Here is a 23,847-nt window from a genome sequence, read left to right on the forward strand (position 1 = left end):
CCACCAATTCTAAAGTAAAGCAGTTCAAGCAATTAAGAACTCTGCAGTTTTTCCCTACAAGGCAAGTCTATCTTACAGCCAACTTGATGGGTAACCCTGGCCAAAGACTAGTTTGTTTGCTGTCCCCAAAACTTTATATCCAGTCTGTTCAACTACAGAGAGAACAGCCAGGCAGCCTAACACACAAAGGATAGCCATTTTGTTCTAGGTATAACACAAAGGTACCTATTGCCTGGGAAGTAGACTTCCCTTTCCAGCTGACCTCAAAAGCAAGTAGTGTATAATTCTACTTGAAGCACTATGGTGAAAAATACCTTCCTTAGAGGTTGTGTTGTCTAGAAAAATGAATCTCAAACTTTAGCATGCATCAGAAGAATCACTTAGAGAGCTTGTTAAAACGCAGACTGGTGGGCCCCACCCTCACAGTTTCTGATTCAGTAGTTCTGGTGTGGCGGGCCCAAGAATATGTACTTCCAAAAGGTTTCTAGGGGATGCTGACGTCCTTGTTGCTGGTCCACAGACCACACTTTAAGACTCACAAATCTAGGTGATCTCCAAAGTTCATTCAAAATCTGAACACTCTGAAACAATATCATAAAAAATGTCTTGAGGGCTTCCCTGGTGGTGCAGTGGTTAAGAATCCGCCTGCCAATGCAGGGGACATGGGTTCGTGCCCCGGTCCGGGAAGATCCCACATGCCGCGGAGCAGCTAGGCCCGTGAGCCACAACTACTGAGCCTGCACGTCTGGAGCCTGTGCTCCGCAACGGCAGAGGCCGCGACAGTGAGAGGCCCGCGCACCGCGATGAAGAGTGGCCCCCGCTCGCTGCAACTGGAGAAAGCCCTCGCACAGAAACGAAGACCCAACACAGCCAAAAATAAATAAATTAATTAAAAAAAAAAAAAGTCTTGAAAGTTAAGTTGTTTACATTTGATTTGAACATCCATTAATACCAGATGGTTTTATGAGCCGTGTGATGAAAGCAAATTTTCATACAAACCCATGTAATTGGTGCAAAACAGGAAAAACTAAAGAAGTTCTGTTGAAAAAGTAATAATGATGTGCCATTTGTTAAGATACGCATGTTGAATCTTCTTCCCTTTTTTTTCATGGGATGAGGAAGGGATTGTTCAGTAAGAAAAGAATCATTTGTTGATTAGCTGTATGTTTTGGTGTGGTGGGCCCAAGAATCTGTACTTCCAAAATGTTTGAACATACAACTAATCAACAAGTGATCTTGACCTTTTCCTTTCCCCAGTCATTTTTTATATCCTTAGCCATTACAGCCACAGACTTTCTACAGGGCAAAATTTTAGTCTAGATTTCTATTATGATTTTATTTTAGTCTGCACATTAATGTAGCAGTAACTGCATTCTTCTTTTAATTTTTAAAATTAAGAAATTTTTATTTTTCATTCTGGTAACAATGATTTATAACATTATGTAAGCTTCATGTGTACAACAGTATATTTCTATTTCTGTATATGCTACAGCATGCTCACCACCAAAAATTTAGTTTCCATTCATCACTATATAGTTGATCCCCTTTACCCATTTTCCTCTCCCTCCACCCCTTCCCCTTTGGAAACCACTACTCTGTTCTCTGTATCTATGTGTTTGTTTTGGTTTGGTTTGTTCACTTATTTTGTTTTTTCATTTGTTTATTTGTTTTTTATATTCCACATATGAGTGAAATCATTTGGTATTCCTTCTCACTTTTAAACATTTTACTTTATCAGACTGTGCTATGAGCTTAAAAAAACAGGGTGGAGAATCAGGCCTATATTCCTACAGCTATAATACAATATATTCCACAGCAATTTGATTAGAGCTATTTTCTTTTAATTAAATTCTATTTAGTCACAATTCTAGAAAAACCTTTCCTGGGTTTCTAAATTCTAGTCAGTATTTTGGCTTTTCTGATCTGCTCCATGTTTCTCAATTTGAACTCCCTGAAGCTTACTCTTCATTGATGCTGTCTGACTCTTGTAAACTTTGCTAAATTCATTTTTCCACAGCTTTGAAGGAACAAAGAGTTAATGTATTTTGTTTTTAGATTCCTGAAAAATAAACTGATTATCAATTATCCATAGATTTTAGTGGTGTTCTTACATATCAATGTAAGCTGCAGTGAGTTATGTATATTACAACAGCTATTTCTGAAGTTAGTGTTTTATATACAATTCCAACTGTACTAAATCAGAGCTTTAAATTCTTAGGGGACTCTCAAGGCAGAAATAAACTACTTTGCTCTTAATAAAGAATACGTAGAATTGTCTAGTAATAATAACCATAATAAAACATTTTACTATTGTATAGATTCAATTATAGTACAAGTTAGGTTAGACCATGTCCCCTGAAACGTAAACAGACAGCAAATTAACAGATTTATAAAGTCATTGTCAATACTGACTCCTTTTAAGAAAATAATTAACAAATAGCTAACAAAAGACAGTAAATCTTTTATTGTGCTACCTAAATGAGAAAAAAATTTGGTTAAGATGAGAAAAACAATTAATTTAAATACTGAAGGAAAAATAAAATAGCTTTCCCAATTTTATTTCCTATTTTATAATTGTGTAGACATATAACAGAAGATTACTACAGGGAAATAGGAGGTGGTGAGTATAATTTATTTTTCCAATTTAATTGGACTTATAACAACAGGTAGAATACTGTAGATACGACACCAAGTCTCTTGCTCTTAGTTGTTGCTATGTGTTTCCGTGCATAGGTGTACTTTAGACTTAGTAGTTCTATCACATATTTCTGTACAAGCTTTCAAAATGATTTAACTGTTAGTAATAAAGACCACTTAAAGTATACTAATGGTATAAGTGCTCACTATGGGCTACGCACTGCTAGACACTCGACATACATTGTTTGCTTACCCTCAACATTCTTGCAAGGCAGTTGCTCATTATGCATATTTTGTCAGTGAGGAAATTGAAACTGACAGAGTAGGAATAACTTGTAAAAGTCACACAGCTGCTGAGTGGTAATGCTGGAACCTGAACTCTGTATGTCAGACTACAAAATCCAGGAACTTAACTACTTCTATAAACTGCCTTAAAGTATGCACTTCTACCCAAAGGAACAGAAGATTCTTTATACACAGCCGTGGTTTGCTAGAGGGCATATATGCTCAACGGATAGGGGGTGACATGCGACTAAACACAAATCTCCACTTACAGTTAAACCTGGACCTAACTCACATGAGGTAAGACCAGAATTCATAGGTCTGTTCCATGTTATTCTACAGCTTGTCTCATGATTCCCCCAAACTTGGTCAGGGCTTTCAAAAAATATGATGGTGATATATATACTAGAAGTTCTCTCTTCCTACCCTGATAGGGAATAGCAGTTGATCAATTTATCAAAAATCTTGGAAGAAGTGGGAAGAGACAAAAATGATGTATGTATGAAGCTCTTTAACTTAATATGTAAGTACATTTATTCATCAAACTTTTAATGTAAAGCCAAGATCTTCTTGTTTGCATATCAGTTCCAATTTTTCTTTCTGGCATAAACTGCACTAAAATGTATTCTATTCATTTCATTTAAAATAAAACAAAAACATAGACAACCTAAGTATAGGTGGATTTTTAAAGTGCTTTTTTTTAACCGAATAAATTTGACATGTAACACTGTGTAAGTTTAAGGTGCACAGCATGTTATTTTGATATACTGATATATTGTAATATGCTGATGTAGTGTTATTTATCACATTATGTAATTATAGTATGGGATTATTGTCTATATTCGTTATACTGTGCATTAGATCTCCATGGCTTATTTACTACTCATTATAAATTTTTACCCTTAAATACTAACAATCTTATCCCCCATGTAGTGTTTTCACCCTAATTCATTATAGCATTTTTTTTTTAGCAAATTACCTTTACTGACGTTTTAATTGATTTTTTCCAAGCTTTTAACATAGTTTTTCTAAGAACAATAACTTTATAAATGCTCTCCTACTTGCATTGGTATTTCATTAGTTAATATATATATATTTAACTATATTATCATAATAGGACATAAAATGGGCATTAATTTAACTGCCTCTCAGTAAGCACATGCCACTACAGGGATAACAGAAGTACGTGGGTATATCAGAAGGTAGCCTACTGGCCTATAACATCCACCTTGTCCTGGCAACCGTCAGTAAGTGTCAAAAAGAGGATGGAGAGCATTAATCCTGCAAGTGGTTAGGTGAAGGTCAGTTAAGAAAGCATCTCCTGTAACTGGTAGAGCTAATCTACCCTGCCTGGGGCATGATTATATGCAGAATGCAGATGAAAACATAAGACTGGACTCAGATGCCTAACTGAACATCTTCAGATGTCACCATGCCTGTAAGGCACCAATTATCAAGACTGAGATTTGGAAATAAAACACAGAGTATAAAATTCTGCCAATCCCCTATGGTGATTAATGAGAGCCAGTGTCCATAATTAAAAGGACAGTGATGACCTAAACAGTGATGGAGTGGGAAATTAAAGCATGAATAGATTCCCACAGAGGGAGCTGTTTACACTTTGTCATATTTCATTCTCTAAAACTATACTATTTTTGTGACATTCTACTAGCTATATTCTTAACAATAAACTATTTGAGAAGTAAAGGGTCAAAAGCAATACTACAAACATAAAACAAAGCCATTTCAGACAGATAAATGTTGACCAAAAATATTCCTTTTCAAAATCCAAGGCATAAATAATCTAGGAAATATTAATTAGAATTTAAATTAAATTAAAATTAAGTCTGAATTAGAAGAGGTAGTCCACGGTTCAATGTCACATTGCATAGACAAATGAAATATTGTTTAAAATAACCTAAGCTAAATAGATTAGATATTGACATGTCTAAAAAAACTGTTCATTAAAGCAATGATTTATCCTCAGAATGGGGGAGAGTAGCAAATACTAGGCATCTGGTACAATGAAGAGAATTCCAAAACACAGTAGAGAAGACCTAGTGGTGAGAATAAGAAAATAACAGCCAACTTTAATTTCAGTTTTGCCAAGTTAAATCTGACCTTTTTAGGTACTTAAAAATGAGAAACTCTGTCATACCTGCAGTATGTTCCCAACCTTGGGCCTTGGTAAACTGACTTCATATGTTGGGGCAACTTTTCAGTAAGAACTTCTTAAACCAGGTCAAAATTGGCATGGAGAAAGCTATTTCTTCCTTTTCTAGGCATTACAAGGTCTACAGAGAATCCTAAGAATGAGGGAGGAGAGGAGGAACCTCACTCATTTGTCATACCTACTTCTAGCCTCAGTTTAAAAATGTTTGCCATCACAGCTGTGATCAATAAACAAAAGGGTGAGTAGAGCATTCTCAAGATTTCACTTAAAAAAAAAACCTCAGTGAGCAAAGGCTCTTAACACTATATGAGGGTTATCTGCTTTGGTCTGCTTGGCTGAAAGTATTCAAGCGAAGAACATTATTGAAGCCCTATGTAACCTCAATGTTTTACTGATCAACAAATGTGTACTGAACATCTACTATGAATATCTACTATGTACCAGGCATTGCACTCAAGACTGAGGATATAATAATAAAGAGGATAAATACTGTTTCTGCCTTGTAAGGAGATAAGAGATAAATTACACACATACTAACTAATAACAAATTAACAAAGACTGAGCAATTATGATCTGAAACTGCTCAAAGTATTTTACTCATTTAATCCTCACAATAAACCTATGAAGTAGATACTATTATTAGCTGCTTTTTATAGATGAGGAAACTGAGGCACAGATGAGGTTAAATTACCTGCCCAAGGACACAGAACTAGTAAGTGTCAGTCAGGATTCATATCCAATTAGTCTGGCTCCAGAGTCCACAAACTATGGTAGACAGCCTTTATACTAAACTACATTGCTAAATAATTTAAAACTTACAGTGTAATAAATGCTAAAATGGAAAACCCCACTGTACACTGAATGTATAACTTTACCATAATTCTAAGTTTGCCATCATATCATAATAATACAACATATTTATTCATACTTTTTCGGAAGGGGGTTCTTTTAAATTAAACAAAGAAGGGGAAATTATACACTTCTCAGTCATTTCTCTTTGACTATAAACCCAGTTTTCACTGGAAGTAATATAAATTCATAATAAATACTCCACACATGAATGGCTACTGGATCAACATTACAGAGAGAAGTCAACACCAGTACCCACTGCTCGTAACAGCAAGATGTTTTCTAAATTCAATTACGCTTTAAACCTTCTGCTCTTTAAATACTCTCTGCTCACTTTAAAAACTTAACCTAACAAGTAAAAGTGAAAACAGTTTCCCTTAACATCAAAGGAAAAACTGGAAAAGTAAAAAAGGTACAGAAAGAGAGAAATAGGGTCTTGAAATTGCCAATAAGTGACATCATCATCAATCACTATTATTGAGTACCTACTATCTCCTAGAGGCTGGTGTAAGCATTTTACCTGTAAAAACTCACTTAATCCTTACAAACCCTATGGGAGTTGTTATATATCTATTTCACAGATGAGAAAACTGAAACACAGACAGGTTACATAACACATCCAAGATCGCAAAGCTAGTTAAGTGGCAGAACCTGAACTACTACACCATGTCACAGGAGTTAATGGAAAACAGTCATCTTGCTTTAGGGATAGCTTCAGCTATGTTAAAATAAAAAATGGGATATTTATTGGGGTAATGATGTTAAATGGAGAGAAACTTATTTTAGCTTCAAAAGCTTTGAAGAGTCCTATATGTGACTATATATTATAGACACCAAAAAACAACCAGAACTCTAAAAGTGTATTCGGCTGTGAGTTTCTCATTAGATGCTTCCTTCCCTCAGCTCCACTTCCACCTGTTCTGTTATGTAGCTTTTCCCCCTTTCTCCTCTTTAATGAAATAGAATACAATTGTTTACCTAATGCAGACCACTGCAGCTAAGAGTTTGGACTACAGCTCAGGAAAGCAAAAAGCAGATCACATAGAAACAATATATTCATGGTCCCATGTGAACCTGTATTCTTGACCTCTAAGTGAATTTGAAAATAGTGACTAAATGTTCCCTAAAACCCTCTCAAACCTCAGCTTCTGTAATAGTTATACCACCGTGGTTCTCCCAACACCCTTCAGACTACTGTTTATTCATATCTGTCTTTTTAACATGGGTTTTTCTCTTTTGGTCCCTTAAATGGGATATTTCTTAAGGTTTACGTCTTGACTCCCGAGAGTAGGAACTATAGTTAGAGAAAGACCTAAGTTGGAATCCTGATCTCTTACGCCTAAATTGCTTAATGGTTAACCTGATTAGGTCTTGTTTTCTTCATCTAAAAGATCACGGCCATGATAATTCAAACTGCTACTGAAAAGCTCAACTGACTTAAAGTGATAATGCCTGGTAAATGCTCATAAAATATTCATTTGCCACCTTTTTCTGTTTATTTGTTCTATTCTCATTAAGAGATTTTTTTTTTACCTATTCTTAGTGTTGTAAGTACTCTCTATGGATATAACTTCCAAATTTATATCCTAAAACCTTACTCTTGTTAAGTGTTGAAACTGCATTGCCACTCTAATATTCTGCTATCACCGTGAACTCCATGTGTCTCATTCTCTCAGAACCAGCTGTCCTAATCTCTCTGTTCCTATTAATAAAGCCACCAATTCCCATTCTTAAAGTCTTGGACTCATCTTGGACAGATCTTCCATATTCCTGGATTCTGTAACTGGTCAGTCACCAGTTTGCTTATTCTCAAAATCTTCATCTCTTTGTACCTTTTCCACTGCTACCATCTTAGTTGACCATTGCCCCAAACCAAAGGCCTCCTCGATCCAGTCGCAGTTTTCTCTTCCACATCATCCTTTACAAAACCTCTGTCCACACAAACTGATTTACCATTTGAATGTGTCCTGTACACTCTTGTTTCAAGTTTTAATTCGTCACTTTATTTATCATTTCACTTTCTAATCCACATGATAAATACAACCTTTTCTCTCATTAAAAAAACAAAACAAAACATACTATTCTTTAGAATATTAAAGCACAACTTATCTGGGGAATTTGAGTAAAGTAACTTTCCCATAATTGTCTGGAATGCCCAGGTGATTGCTTTCATACTTTGTTCTGTATGGTTATCCATTCTTCGTTCCTTCTGAATGACATAACTTCCTTTGGTCACTTATTTCCTTAGACATACTCCTTAGAACACTTATTTGTTGCACATGAGTTTGCAGGAGTTGTGTAAGGGGGCCTGATTTAAGTTTTAGAGATGCTAGGTTAAGCAGTTAAAATAGGTTGCTTTATTTCAGGACTTCTCACAGTTTTAAAAATGCTAAAACTGTTAGTTCCTCCATCACCGTTCTTCATTTCTGACATGAAGGTATTCCTTTCTCATCCCACTACAGCTTGACCCAGCTCCATACCACTGCTCGCTCTTTTGAACTGAGTAATAAGCCTTTCAGCTTTTACCAGATTCATTTTTCATCCCTGCCTCTTGATTCTCAATCTATTTCTCCAGAGAAACACGTGTCTTTTAATAAAGGATCTTTATTTCTTAAAAAATGATACCCAGGGACTTCCCTGGTGGCGCAGTGGTTGGGAGTCCACCTGCCAGTGAAGGGCACGTGGCTTCGAGCCCTGGTCCAGGAAGATCCCACATGCCGTGGAGCAACTAAGCCCGTGTGCCAAACTACTGAGCCTGTGCTCTAGAGCTTGCGCGCCACAACTACTGAGCCCGTGTGCCACAACTACCGAAGCCCGTGCGCCTAGAGCCTGTGCTCCTCAACAAGAGAAGCCACTGCAATGAGAAGCCCGTGCACCACAGTGAAGAGTAGCCCCCACTCGCCACAACTAGAGAAAGCCCGTGTGCAGCAATGAAGACACAACGCAGCCAAAAATAAATAAAAATTAAATCTTAAAAAAAAAAAATGATACCCAGACCCAGAGATCTGAGTAGTATGTCTTAAACTTGGGAATTCATAAGGATAGGCAGTAGTATGTTGGTGCAAATTTATAGGAGAAAATGTGGCATATTTTCCTGAAAAGTTGACTTTTACTCAAAGATTTTTTGGGGAAACATTTTTATGATTTAAAAAAAATATAGAACGTAGACTATTTTAAAAGGGGAAACATGAGACTTCCAAGAAATTTCCAGATTTGCTTTTGGATGTCTCTTTAGGCTACATCGCATACCCTTTTGGTATGCATTCAAATTCCTAGGCCCTAAAGGTACTCCCAGGGAAAAGTCCAAGAACTTTTGGACAATGGAGAGGAAGGGTAGAGAATTATTACTTAGAAAATGTTTCCTTTGTGCTAAGTACTATACTAGATATTTCACATATATATTATCTTTCTTAATGCCTACAATGACACTACAAAAGGCATTATTTCATTAATTTTATAAAAGAGAAACTTTAGAGAGGTAAACATGTCCCAAGCTGCAGAGCTTACAAAAGTGGTTAGAATGTCTTACTATATAACGTTGGAGTGTAAAGAAGACACATTTATCATAGATATATTATGACTGATGTCCATGAGAAAACAGTAACTAGGAATCACTCTTTTAAAATAATTTATCACCAATATGAGACTTTCAATCTTAATGTAGATCCTGAGAGAAATTAGGCACCTATTTCCTAGTAAAAGCTTATTAGTGGTACTAACAATTTTCCAGATATTCAGAAGTGGTATTAGGATGACAAATTTAAGTTTTAGTTAATGGAAACTAGGGAAGAAACCTAAGCCTTTTATATTTATAAATTTTATGTATTATTTCTTCACTAGCACATTTCCCCCCAAATGAAAGCAATGCCTACTTCGAACTAAGATTTTACCCAGTTATCTGTTATATGAAAAATATTGTAAAGACACTAAAGGATTTCAGAAAGTAAACCTGAAGATGTCAAACTATTTTGAAATTGAGAGGTTATACTTTAGTCTGAAGCATGAGGTTTAATTTCTTCACAGAATGCTGCCAGTTAAATCTGCAACTTGAATCCCTAGATACTGAAATAAACTGGATGGCTCTTTAAGAAAACCTAGGATATGATATACAGATTCACCTAATCAACTTAACGGCAGAATCTCTCAAAACAGGAAGCTTCACTAGTGGATTTTAAATTAGACAATTTGCAAACAAATATACTTATATACAACCTTTTAGGAATACATACGTTAGGCAAGGACCCAAACATTAAAAAAAAAAAAAATCACAGGATGTGCCAAGAAAGATTACTTTAAAATGAATAAATCTGATATTAAAAATACTATCCTAATTAAAAATATCCAAATCAGGGACTTCCTGGTGGTGCAGTGGTTAAGAATCCACCTGCCAATGTAGGGGATATGGGTTCGAGCCCTGGTCCGGGAAGATCCCACATGCCGCGGAGCAACTAAGCCTGCACGCCACAACCACTAAGCCTGTGCTCTAGAGCCCGAGAGCCACAACTACTGAACCCATGTGCTGCAACTACTGAAGCCCGTGCACCTAGAGCCCATGCTCCACAACAAGAGAAGCCACCGCAATGAGAAGTCCGCGCACCGCAACGAAGAGTAGCCCCTGCTCGCCGCAACTGGAGAAAGCCCGTGCACAGCAGCGAAGACCCAATGCAGACAAAATAAAAATCCAAATCAGTCTTTGTTACTATTAATAAGAATTATAGTTTCAGAGATAATGGAATACAAAATCCTTTGTATACTTATGAGGATAGATTAGTCAAAAAGGAGTGTTAACTTACAATGTACACAGTTATTAAATATACATAAATTTTAAAATTCATATTTTCTTGCATGGCAATGGTTAAAACGTGAATCGATTTATTTAATCTATTAATTATAGGCTTTCAAGTAAAAGTAAAATATTACTACTAATGACAGAAATGACAGTAAGTATAAGTGATTAGTACTTTCATTATCCTTTAATATATTAATTCTCCCTATTTAAAGGTTTCTTAAACATTGCGCAAAATCATATGTATAGCTCTATAGGGGAAAATCTCAAAAACGGAAGAAGGAATACAAATCAAAATATAGTAATGGCAAACACTAGTAATTTACAAGTAAATTTATAGTAATTTAATCTAAATTATGTCCCTGAAGTCTATCTACTCTGAACATGTATTTAAGAAGAACAATTTAAGAAGGTAAATAACTACAAGAATAAGCCCAGATGAAATGCCTTTTTCTTTTGTGAGGTGGCTGAAGATCAGTCTAAATATTCTAATTTTGAAAAATCAAGTTCCTACTTTTAGTACATTTCTAAGTTACCATGGTTAGCTGAAGAACTAAAAAGAAAGAATAATTAAAAGCCAGAAAATGGACAGAGTCTTTTGAGAAAATGTAATCTATAAATTCAATTTCTTTTAAATTGATAATTACCAAATGGTCTAAAAATACAAGTAAGAATGGTAAATCTCTAATTCACCTTTCTCACCTGGGAAAACAGACAATATAAATCAACATAACTAGCAAATAATGTTAAGTTTAAAAAAAGTCCTTAAACTATGCAAGAACATCCATCTGCAAGCACTCCAGTTAATGAAAAAAGTAAGATTTGATGTATTAAGGAAATATGCTTACAAAATTCTGGTTTTCCATACTGTTATTTTTTTTAATGTATTTTACTTATAAGGATATTGCAATAGGAAGTAGAAATCTATTCTGGAATCACAATCTAACAAAAAAAGCAATCTGACCTTCACATTTCATTAAAACACTGAGTTAAACAGCATTCTTTACAATGAAATATTATTTTTAAAAGTATAACACTTTAAAAGATTCATATATACACACACACAAGTAAACAAACACAATTAAAAATTAAATAAATGTACCTAATGACATTTCTTAATGGCTTCCCTGAAAACTAAGTGTAAAATTCTCTTAGGTGGCGTTTGCTTTTCTACAAAGCTCAAAGTAGGCCTCATAGCTCAGAAATCCATGTAATATACAAATACTCTACTCATACTCACAGGCTTTAGTTTTTCTTCCTCATTAGTCAATACTATATAGTCTTGTCTCCTGAAAACCGGAAAGGCTTCTTTTTATTCACCGGTCGTGCTGTTACCAGAGCTGACACGTCAATAACGATCCACACTTTAATCTTCCCCAGCCAGCAATTCACACTGCTCAGAACTTACTGTGTGTTACAGGTGATACTTCTTATAGCAGATGCTGGTAATGGTCCCAAAGCACAAGTGATGCTCCCAAAGGACCTTAGAACCCCTAACAACATCACCTGCTCCTTTCTGTATCCAGAGATGCAATGTGGTATTTGTTTTGAACAGCTAATGATTTCAAGAAAGATTACACAGACGAGTTCTTTTCATTAGCCTGCTTGACATGAGCTTATCCTTTCAGAATACTGCAGCAAATATAGATTGTAAGATTCCCTTAGGAAAAAAGAAATATTTATACAATTTTCCTCTGTGGCGCAGTTTAGTTTACCCTTCTGTTAGAGCAAAATGCTGGAAGAACTGGTTCTTGGGTTTCTAATGGCGCAGCGTTAACATAGTGAATGATTCACGGATGTTCTTAACATTCAGGAGTAACACGGAAGGCTAGCAATGCAGCCCAGGTCCAGAGCTGATGAATGGTGCAGTGCTGCTGTTGTCATAGCAACCGAAGGGAAAAAAGCAGCACCATATAAGGAGCTGTGACATGGATTCTGGGAACAATTTATATTAAAAAGCTGTAAGCTCCTTATGCCTTAAAGCTATAAACTCCTTTCTTACTGATTTCTCCTTAGATTTTACTCTTCTGAATTCCTAAATCAGAACTATGTGTATATTGCAAAAAAAAAAAAAAAAAACTAAATAAGACACTAACAAAAAACTGCATATTGAGGTTTCTGAAAAGATTAATAATACTTTAGCAAGCTAATATGTGCCTGTAATATCGTCACAGTTTATTGGGTTAAATGGTAAAATTAGACAGTGAGAAATAAGGAACTGTCTAAAATGTGAGACAGCAGAAAATTTATTTTTAAATAGAGATGTTAAAAACTTGATTAAATGCCTTTCATTCAGATGGATCATCAGATAGACCAAAACTGCAGAACCATCAACTGACTGATATAATAGCAATGGTTTCAATTTCAAAGAGAGGTATACTACCTCCTATATTCCTTACACATGCAGAAAGGTACAAAAGACACTAACTGCCCTGAAAATGCTCACAGCCTTCACGTGTGATCAAGGAAATTCTTTGTGTCAGTCGCTGGTGAGAAAGGGTTACTAGCCCACTCCATGCTTCTGATGAACTTTCCCTTCAAGGCCTGGAGAACTTTTCTCCTGTCATAGCTTCTCCTCACCTCCCTGGAATCCAGAAGAGTCCCTTCTCTTTCACTGGACAGCAGAATAGTTTCAAAAAAGAACCATGGGAGAAGGGGGAGCTAGGGAAAGTGTCAATGCATGGATTTAGCAGTGGTAACGGCACTCCCTCTGCAGTATTGTAGACATCGTTCTGAACTGACTTGAGAAAAAAATCTTTCACTAGGCTTCTGAAGCATGGTTCACTGGTACTATTCATCTATTTAGATAGGGCAATTCTATATGGAATTGTTCTATATTAATCAGTGTGGGTTTCTTTCCCATCACCACATATTTAATGAAATGTTCACAAACAAAGGAAAGCAAAACAATTAGGTAATTTTTTAATTATATTGTTCTCTTATGTGGGCAGCATTACCACTGTAATAACAATTCTGGTATAATTATATATTTGTTAGTCATAGATTTATGTTGCATTACTCTCCCTAAATGATGATAACCTCAGTAAAATGTGAATAAAAAGGACTGCAATGTAGTAGGAAGGACATGCACTTGGCTAGACTTTTGATTGTAGGTGTGATAATGGCTCAGTTGCTTACTAGACATACCCTGGGTAAGTCACTTAACTCCAACCCTTAAATTCTTCATAAGTAAAGTATGGGTAATAACATATTTTCTACTTTCTTCCTAAAGCTACTGTGGAAATAAAATAAAATAATGTAATGCAAAGGCTTGAAATTCTAAAAATCTATGTCATCTTATTTAAAAATACCTAATTAAGCAAAATAGCAAAGATGAAAAGGAAAAAGGGATTTCAATAGAACTCAATAGACATGGAAAATAGCCTAAAAGAGTAAATATTTTTTCAGGCTAGTTTTATGTTTTGTTTTTTTTTTTAAATTTTTATTTATTATTTATTTATTATGTTTATTTTTGGCTGTGTTGGGTCTTCGTTTCCGTGTGAGGGCTTTCTCCAGTTGCGGTGAGTGGGGGCCACTCTTCATCGCGGTGCGCGGGCCTCTCACTATCGCGGCCTCTCTTGTTGCGGAGCAGAGGCTCCAGACGCTCAGGCTCAGTAGTTATGGCTCACGGGCCCAGTTGCTCCGCGGCATGTGGGATCTTCCCAGACCAGGGCTCGAACCCGTGTCCCCTGCATTGGCAGGCAGATTCTCAACCACTGCGCCACCAGGGAAGCCCCTAGTTTTATGTTTGACTGAATATTTGGTGTCAACATATTGCACCATTTTAGAATTATAGTAAACAGAGATTCTGTAGACTAGTGTTAAAGGAGTATTTAAGATAATCATGTAAAAGTAATTTTACTGCCCCAACATGACTTATAAACATCTTTAGAAAATGATAACTTGGAGATACAGAAGTATAAGCAATTTCTATAGAACGGTAATACTAAAGATCATGCAAAGAAACTTGTTTCAAATGATCTTCAATTACTTTTTCTCTCACCTAACTAGAAAACTGTAAGGCAAACCTAAAAATGAGCATTTACATTAGATTTGAAAATTCTATGGACAGCACACCTCTGTTCTGTTTCCCTGATAGTCTAATCTATCTAGTTTTTTTTTTTTAATCAAATATTTTCTTGCCCCAATGGTTATTTTTCAGGGAAATTCTCTTTGTGTCTTCTAGAATACCAAAAACTCAATACTTCAGGAAAAAGAGGGCAAATTCCCTTCTCCCCCAAATCAAGTTGAGCTGATCCATGCATTAGATGGATTCCAGAATAATTCTGGAAAAAATGCAAACTTGGACAACAAATCATTTTTCCACTGGCTTTCATTTTAATGTTGCTTATGCTCTGTAGGAGCTGACTGAGATGAGGACGTGGTTAAGATACTTTAAAAGACAAAGCACATAGGTTTGGTTTGGTTTTTGTTTTTTTAAAAATTGGATTTAACTTAAGGTAAGGGTAGAAAGAGATTTAAGAGACTAAGCTATTCCCCTGACTACTAATTTTTAACTCCCTTATGATTAATTTAGGTAAGTCATTCTAAACCTTACACAGAGTTTTATATTCTTTTTATTCTTTTCCCAGTCTTCTCCCTTTATAAGCTTTCTCTAAGGAGTAATCATCAGTGTTAAACTCTATAGTGCTTAAAGGTAGGGTAATACTTATGAAGAGGTGAATATATGAAATCTCTATTGGCACAGAAGTAAGAAAGTATCCATCCTACTTATTATAGCAATTCAAGCTTTGGCCAAATTTCTAATTTTGGTTTCTTCCTTTCCCAGGAATGGCTACTGTTCCAGATCAGGACTTCAACTTCCAAGAGAAGAGTGATGACTAACCGAGAAGAGAAAGAAATATATTCTTAAAAATCATATAATGTGGTCTCTACACATGAGCCAACTATTCATCTGGTGGTCAGTAAAAGAGTTTAAAAAACTGGCAGGGTTGGACATATTGAAAAGCAGTATTTCTGTTTAATGAATGCTGTGAATTATCCTCTTAAGGGATTTCAGAGGATAATTTTTATTATATACAGTTTTTACTTGATATGTTGACTTTATTACCTAAGACCTGAATAAAATTTCCTCAAATGTATGTGATGCTATCTCTACATTACAATCCCAATAGCTGAAAAAGATCATTAGCTGGCAGGTGGCTCTTTCAGAATGTTTTTATGGATAAGTAGAACATAAAAGGGCATGTGAGTTACAAGACATACCTATTGATTACCTTTCTCTCACTTTACTTAATTCACTAAATAAATCTTCAATTTATGAAACTCACTAAATGATATAGATGTACATATGACTTAAAAAAATAGTCGCTTTCAGAAGCCAGAAATATAGACTTTAACTAGAAAAGGAGGGAAAATGTGGACTAACCAACTCTAGCATGTATCAGAACACTGCTCATTATGTTGTCTAAACAAAACAGATCACTCAGATACATAGGTGATTCTCAAATGGCCATATTTCTTACTTTTTTTAAATGCAGCCAATGACATGAAAGAATGAATGATAATGGGATAATAGAAAATGTCCTTTGGAACACTCTGCCCTCTGGTGTTTAAAATGTTCATCAAAGAGGGAGTATTCTGTCATGCCGTGAATTTATTACTCTTACAAGCTGAATACATCATTTAGGGCACATAATATTCTATAATGAGAAAAAAAAACATGGGTTAGCATTATAATAAGCACTGTTATAATGTGAATATATATTCTATGCTAAGCTTTATATAATCCCATACTATAATTTACTTCCTGTTTGGAGAGTCACTAAGAGGATTTCCTTTGAATCATGGATATTTACTTATTTGCCTTTATGATGCTTTGTGACTGAAGAGTATTACTGATGACCAACGTTATTTAGTACCTACATTCAATATCTGACACTTTTTGAACTGCTCATATTCCATAGCAAGTGGGTAGATAAGTAGGGAAAACAGGGACAATTAACTTTAAAAATAGACTTCCTAGGAACTGTGCCAGAAAATCATGGTGAGTTTTCTGGGGAAATCACAAAGGAAGGATGGACAATGAAGAATTTTTTTTCTGTAAACTTCACTGCCATCTTTAAAAGTGATATTCAACTCTTAGAAACACCACACACTAGCTCAAAAGGTTATCAGAGATTATCAACCAAGTACTTGCCAACTTTTTCACCTCTTAGGATTCCTTTTATTATTTCCTCCCATATAGACTTAAATTTTAAAAGGTTTTATCTGTCAAAAATTTTATTTATTAATTTAAACAGAGATATAATAAACAATTAAATGGAGTTTCAAATAAATATAAGTTGATCACAGAAAGGTGATATAATTTCATCCAAAACAAAATAAGCTAGCCTATATAATTTTATGACAAGTAAATGTATATTTTCTTTTAGGCTCTTTCAAATATTGAGAATTTCATCCAGGGTGTAGTGTCGAATGTAACAGAGCTTCATGGTAGTAACTGTCAAATCATACTTAAATGTTTGACACAGTAATGCTAGGAACATAGAGAAACTCTATACAAACATTTCTGTATTCCTCTCAGCCCTAAGGCATTATTTTTCCTACTATACATATTATAGAGGAAAGAGAAGCTCAAAAAGTATTCATCTGTCCAGACATACAGCTTACAAATGAATGAGTGTGGAATTTTAACCTGGTTCTCTGTCCAACTGGAAAGGCTGGGCTCTTGACCAGTATGGCACTATTGGTTCTTTTGGGCCTAGAGTTCTGAGCCTTAACTCTGCCACATTATAGATATATCAGTATCATTCTTCCATAAAGATCTGCTGACAACAAAACATTGCTTTATGATGGGTTCTCATTGTTAAACATTTTCCTTAATATTAACCACTTGTCCCCCCCTGGAACTGTGTCTGCTGTCTGTCCCAAGATTCCCTTGGATTAACAGGTTTCACCCTTTTCCTGTTCACACCACCAGTTACATACTGCTGATCACCCTAATGTTTAGGGTCTGTTTAGACCTCCTCTTAGTGATTGTTACCAGATTGTACCTTACTAAGTAGCCTTGAACAATGATAATAATAATATTATAATACAGATTAGAAAACATGCTCAGAGGACTGAAGTGTCTTGACCAAGGTCATACAGCTAATAAGTGGCAGAGTAAGGGCTTGAACCCTGCATAACAAGTATAACTGCCTCCAAAGTTTGCCGTGGTTAACAACAACCTGCCTCCAAGCAAGAGACATAGAACAATTACTCCCTTTTTCTGCTTTAATCTTCTCCATTAATTACATTTAAACTAAAAAGGGTGGAATAAACATTGTTAAGTCACTGAAGTCCAAGTTATGAGTTTAAAAACACACTTGAAATCCAGGCCCACACAATTTACACTTGAGTTCTAAAAGAACATGAAGGCAGGAACATGAAACTACTAATAGCATTCTCTGTAAACCCACGTAAGAAATTAGGAGGGCTACAGGACTAGAAAGTGGGAAAATATGCATTTCAAATAGTTTATAAAAAACCTTCATAAAAGGTAAAATGTTCACTAAGATTCAAGAAAGGGTCACAAAGGAAAGTAATTCCGAAATAATCTCGTGTCCATTTTGATATAGTTACTAGACTAGAAGATAAAGGAAATAACATAGACCTAGGACCATCTCGATACTGGACAGGTCTTTTTTTTTTTTTTTCAAAGCCATTCTTTTTATTTTATTTATTTATTTATTTTTTAACATATTTATTGGAGTATAATTGCTTTACAATGGTGTGTTAGTTTCTGCTTTATAACAAAGTGAATCAGTTATACATACACATATGTTCCCATATCTCTTGCCTCTTGCGTCTCCCTCCCTCCCACCCTCCTTATCCCACCCCTCTAGGTGGTCACAAACCACCGAGCTGATCTCCCTGTGCTATGCGGCTGCTTCCCACTAGCTATCTATTTTACGTTTGGTAGTGTATATATGTCCATGCCACTCTCTCACTTTGCTGGACAGGTCTTAATGAAGTCTCTTAAGCTAGAGAAAGCAGATATGAAAAATGGCTTTCCAGGATATAAAGGACTGCCATGTGAAAGAGGAGGTTCATTTATGTCATAAATAAACAGAACTTGAACTAGCAGGTGGGAACAACAGAGGATATTTGCATATAATAGAAATATTGTAAATAGAAAATTGATGGTTAAAACTATTCAACAAAATAGGCTAAGTACAAAGTAGAAAGCTTGCCATCACTGAAATTTTTCACATAGAAGCCACTGACTATCCACTTAAGATTGCCATGAAAATTAAATCTGCTCACTACGTAAAGCATTTCATACCGTCTAGAACAGAGAAACAGCTCAATATACATTATCTATTATTACTATTAGTATTATTATTACCTAAAAGTTTAATAAAACTTGCCTGTAAAATCATCTGGACCTGCTGAGTCTTAGGGTTCTTTGATTTCTATGGTTACTGGGCTAGTCATATTTTTAAGTTTACTCGAGTCAATTTTACAGTTTGTTTTCTTCCATTAATCTAGTTTTTATGTTGTTCTGCTATAAGCCTGTATACTATATTCTGTTACAGTAAAGAACATTATTATCAGCAGCTATTTCATTCCTTGTTCTATGTATCTTATATGTTAACTTTCCTCTCTCCTCTTTTCCTCTTTGGTGGGAAATCATACCTGTCAAAGATTGTTCTACTCTCTTAATCTTTTCAGTGAACTTGTTTGTGGCTTCACTGATCAACAATTTTTATTTTGTTTTTTAGTTTTACTCATTTTTGCTTTTAATTTTTTGATTACTTGTTTTATGTTTACTTCTTCTATCTCCTTGAGTTAAATTAATAGTAAATTTACTTTCGGTACTTCTTGTTTTCTAATAAAAGCACTCGAACATACATACACCATATATATATGCACACTGGAAAAAAAGAAATCAATTAGTATATGATAAACACTAAGGTGAGGGTACATCTGGTTCCTCCAGGGCAACTGTGATAGAGGTAGTTGTGTTGTTCCTTTAGGATTGTAGGGTGGTGGAGTTTCTGGCTGCAGTCAGGCCTTCCTGGAGATTCTGAAAGCTATCATAACACTTCACTAAATGTCTTTCTGTTTAGACTAGCCAAGGCAACTCAGTTTTCTACAACTGAGATCCTAACCAAACAACTACTAAGATAGAAAAAGAAAGTAGGGGATCAGCTCATTTGCTTACCAGTTAAATTCTACATCAAAGAAAAGAACACCTCTCAGGAATTTTTTTTTTTTTAAACACAGATGAAGGCTAAAAATAACAGTTTCACGGGAAAATTATAAAAACATCTTGTTGGGAATTACCCTCGTTTGTACTATATTCTATAGCTTTCCTAGGAAGACACTATTTTCTTCTAGAAAATATTAGTCTTCAAATAAAAAAGAATACATTGTAGGAGGTAATGACCATTTAGAGAGATACAAGGAAATGGGAAACTGAGTACAAGTTTATAAAGAACAACTTCTCATAGGTAGGTACTGATAAGAGTTCTGTTGAAAAATACTATCATGGTTTCTTACAATCTTGCATATACTTGGCTAAGTCAACTCAGACCCTAAAATGTGAGTATTTGACTCCAGAGGTTCCTGGGCACTGCTGATCCTTACCAGAGGATTCTGGCTCTTTCTCCGTCAAGGGACACTTTGGCATTTTTTTTCAACCTTTACCCAGTAGTGGTTGAATAGAGGTAGGAAGACAGAACTACTGTATTTCAGTGGAATATACACAGCAACACTATAGTTGCCTTAAATAATCCCACTATAAATACCACAATGGTATAAACAATGCTTTTACTCTGTATGAGTGACTTCCATTTAAATATGAAAAAAAATAGTAGAAGAGAAAATTTTTTGCTCTATACAAACTCTTGAGTTCCTATAAAAATCTAAAAAGAGCAGATTTAATTATGTTGCAAATTCAGCGCATGCAAACATCAAATAAAGAACTCTTTATTTGATAATGTATGTTGCCATTTAGGTGTTCAAAATATACATAATGACAAAGACTCTCTCCTTAACTAAAATTTAGTCAGGCTGCTCTGAGCCCCCTATCTATCTATCTATCTATCTATCTATCTATCTATCTATCTATCTACCTACCTACCTACCTACCTATCTACACAATTTTTAAAAGTTACACTCCACTTACAGTTATTACAAAATATTGGCTCTATTCCCCATGTTGTACAGTACATCCTTGTAGCCTATCTTACACCCAGCTTAGACCAGTTGTATCAAGAATTCTGCAAAGTCAGTTCAGCAAGAACCCCCCACACCTGATATCTAATTCCCTGGTTTGCCTTCAGCAAGAATTCCCCTACCCTTGATGTCTCCACTTAGTAATTTTCCATCCACTGCCACCCTTGCCATCTTCCTCCCTGGTTATAAATCCCTAGCTCTATTTACTCTTATCCTACAGTAGCATGAGTACACTAAGATAAATCAAACTGTGAAGACTAACATGATCTCTAGGCTCTTTACATTTCCAAACTGGCTTTTCAATAATTTTCTCAAGACTATATTTCCACTTTATCCAAGATATAAAATGAAAACTAACATTTATCATAACTAATAAGAACCTGCTGTATAAAAAATAAATTAAATTAAAAAAAGAAAAGTAACATTTATCAATGTTTATTACATGCTAGGTTGTATGTTTAAGAAATCTTATTTAATCTTCATAGCAACCCTGTATTTTTTCTAATAAAATTTACTAAAGTACACCTTGAATTCCAGTGTTTCTAACAATTGTAAGATAATTATTCTTATGTGAAGAACATATCATAAGTACACTACAATATATCAGACTACGTAGACTATGTATAGACTCCTTTTAATGTCAAAATAGCTGTAAGCAATTTTTCCAGGATGTCTCAGAAATAAGTCAATGATTCCATTTTATTAATAACGTATTTTAAAATAATATTTTGGCCTTAGCTAGCATCTAAAATAACTAGGCTGCAGCATGATCAGACTGGTTATTGTAACTTATTTACCATCTAAATTGGATTGCCACTTGGTCATTACAATCTACTGGTAGCAAATACTTTAAAAATCAGGCCAAAAAATCTTTTCTCAGAGGATAATACTAATTAGTATTCCCAGATACTAATCCTTTTGATATCAGTATTTTAAGGTTACTCCTCAGAACAGGAGAGGGACTTACTTAAGGCTATTAAATAAATTACTTGAAGGTCATCTTCCAAAGGCTCAGAATTCATATTTGACAGCTGACAGAAAGTCACCCAAATCTATTTTAAAATTATAATAATGACCGTTGCTAACATTTATTGGACTACTTATTCTATGCCAGACGCTGTTTTATGAGCTTTTACACAAACCAACTCATCCAATTCTCTTATAGTCCTATGAGGTAAATACTATTATTATTCTTATTTTAGAAACAAGGAAACTGAAGTATAGAGACTAAGCAACTTTACACAAGTTGACACAATTAGAAAAGGGCAGTCAGGGTCCATTTCGTTATATTGCCTCATGAGATACATTGTGTTTTACACATAAAAATACAAACATGATAGAAGGATAGACAACAACATTCATGTCATTCTCCTCCTGCTTTTGAGTTAGAGCTATTATATCTCCACTCCACCACCAAATGAACACACCTGTGATGTGTGTATGTTTGCATATCATTTTAAAACACAAGTGGATTACTATTATTGATATTTAGATTTTCATTTTTTTACTACATAAACAATATTATATACACATACACACATATACATTTCAAATTTGTTCAAATTTATTTATAAAATACAATCTTAGCAATAAAATTGTTGTGTCAAAGATTATGTGCATTACAATTTTGATACATATTTCAAACTGTTCTACAAAAAGGCGTACTGGAACTTCCCTGGTAGCACAGTGGTTAAGAATCCACCTCCCAATGCAGGGGACATGGGTTCAATCCCTGGTCCGGAAAGATCCCACATGCCGTGGAGCAACTAAGCCCGTGGCCACAACTACTGAGCCTGCGCTCTAGAGCCCGCGAGCCACAACTACTGAAGCCCGCACGCCACAACTACTGAAGCCCGCGTGCCTAGAGCCCGTGCTCCACAAAGAGAAGCCACCGCAATGAGAAGCCTGCGCACTGCAACGAAGCGTAGCCCCCGCTCGGCACAACTGGAGAAAGCCCGCGCACAGCAACCCAACGCAGCCATAAATAAACAAATAAATAAATAAATTTTTAAAAACTTTAATAAAAAAAGGGTGTACCAATTTACAGCTCTACTAACAGTATGAATACTCAAACTTTAACTTTTACTAAACCTACAGTGTACATAGTAGGCAGACAGTGTAAATTCATTAAGTGTTGAATGAGTGAACTACTGGCACTCCCAATTCTCTATATTTTAAGAAGTATGCTGAGGGGCTTTATGATATTATGAACAAAAGCATCTGGAAAAGGTCACTGAGTAAGAATCCAGAGAACGGGGGCAATCCCATGACCACGGTTACTGGGGCCAACGGTATGTCTCTGCACACTCTCTTCCACGCCTCCCCCAGTGCAGAGCAACATCCACTGAGCAAGTGAACCTTGAGGCTTGACTAACCTCTAGGTCTTCTAGTTTCCCTATATTGGCTTAAACCATTTGGCTATGTTACTTTTTTTAACAAAAATGTCTTAAGCGATATACCAGATGCCTTGGGTGAGTTGGTTAAGTTCTCTAAACCTCAATTTTTTCATTGGTAAAATGAGACACATTTAGGGTTTAAAGGCCTAGGTATTAATCTTGGCTCTGACCGTTTCCTAGTTGTATCATTTTGAGCAAGACATTTTACCTCTGTAAGATTTAATTTATTCATGTGTAAAATTGAGATACATGTGAAGAATACGTGAGTTTACATGTGTATGTCAACACAACAGGCACTCAAATGAGAATTATTATCGTTATTACTATTACTCATTAAAAAGTATAATTTTTAAAACGTGCAAAGTTTTAAAGTTCCAAACTGGTGTCTAATGCTAAAAGAAATTTTTAAAAACTTCTCACCAAATTTAACAATTTTGTTAAAAATAACAGCGAACACATTCTGAGCATTTATTATTTGCCAAACACAGTTTTAATCAAGTATTAAGCAATGTGATAACCATCAATGGGTTATAGAC

The 23,847-nt window shown here is 35.2% G+C and overlaps 1 protein-coding gene across 7 annotated transcripts in view; it reads right to left on the reverse strand.

Moving 5' to 3' along the window:
- TANC2 (tetratricopeptide repeat, ankyrin repeat and coiled-coil containing 2) overlaps positions 1-23,847 on the reverse strand; it is a 358,004-nt gene that overhangs the window by 214,144 nt on the left and 120,013 nt on the right. Inside the window, exon 1 of one of the 7 annotated variants that reach the window (XM_059909101.1) lies at positions 11,968-12,438. The exons of the other annotated variants lie outside the window; for them this stretch is intronic. The gene's annotated coding sequence lies outside the window, so the exon portion shown is untranslated. Of the gene's footprint in view, positions 1-11,967; positions 12,439-23,847 lie in introns of those variants that run through there. 7 annotated transcript variants of the gene reach the window in all.

The sequence above is a fragment of the Balaenoptera ricei genome, chromosome 20 (assembly GCF_028023285.1).
Source record: "Balaenoptera ricei isolate mBalRic1 chromosome 20, mBalRic1.hap2, whole genome shotgun sequence".
NCBI classification, from domain to species: domain Eukaryota; kingdom Metazoa; phylum Chordata; class Mammalia; order Artiodactyla; family Balaenopteridae; genus Balaenoptera; species Balaenoptera ricei.